We start from the raw sequence: 433 nt of genomic DNA, 5'->3' as shown, positions 1-433 counted from the left end.
GTACGAGTACACGGACAGCTGGAGTAAATTGAGTGAGACGAGGTTACCGGCTAGGGAGGAGTTTTACAGCTCGTTGACCGAGACGCACGTTGGCGAAGGTGATTACGAGCACGCAGAGCTTATATGGAATCATTTCGACTGCCACACTCTCGGTGATTACAGTGATCTATACCTGAAAATCGATGTGTTACTCAGTGCCGACATTTTCGAGAATTTCCGCGATATATGCATGTCGACGTACCAACTGGACCCGGCGTATTATTTCACGGCCCCCGGACACAGCTTCGATGTCATGCTTAAGTTTACATCCATCAAGCTACAACTGCTTTCCAATTATGAATCTATATTGTTTTTCGAACGATGTACACGCGGTGGGCTGACGCAAGCCAGCAAGCGTTACGCCCAAGGCGAACAACCCGAACACGCCTGGGTA

The sequence above is a fragment of the Acyrthosiphon pisum genome, unplaced genomic scaffold (assembly GCF_005508785.2).
Source record: "Acyrthosiphon pisum isolate AL4f unplaced genomic scaffold, pea_aphid_22Mar2018_4r6ur Scaffold_21053;HRSCAF=22904, whole genome shotgun sequence".
Classification (NCBI taxonomy): Eukaryota; Metazoa; Arthropoda; class Insecta; order Hemiptera; family Aphididae; genus Acyrthosiphon; species Acyrthosiphon pisum.
The sequence above is the reverse complement of the archived record's forward strand: the minus strand, read 5'-3'. Positions refer to the sequence as shown.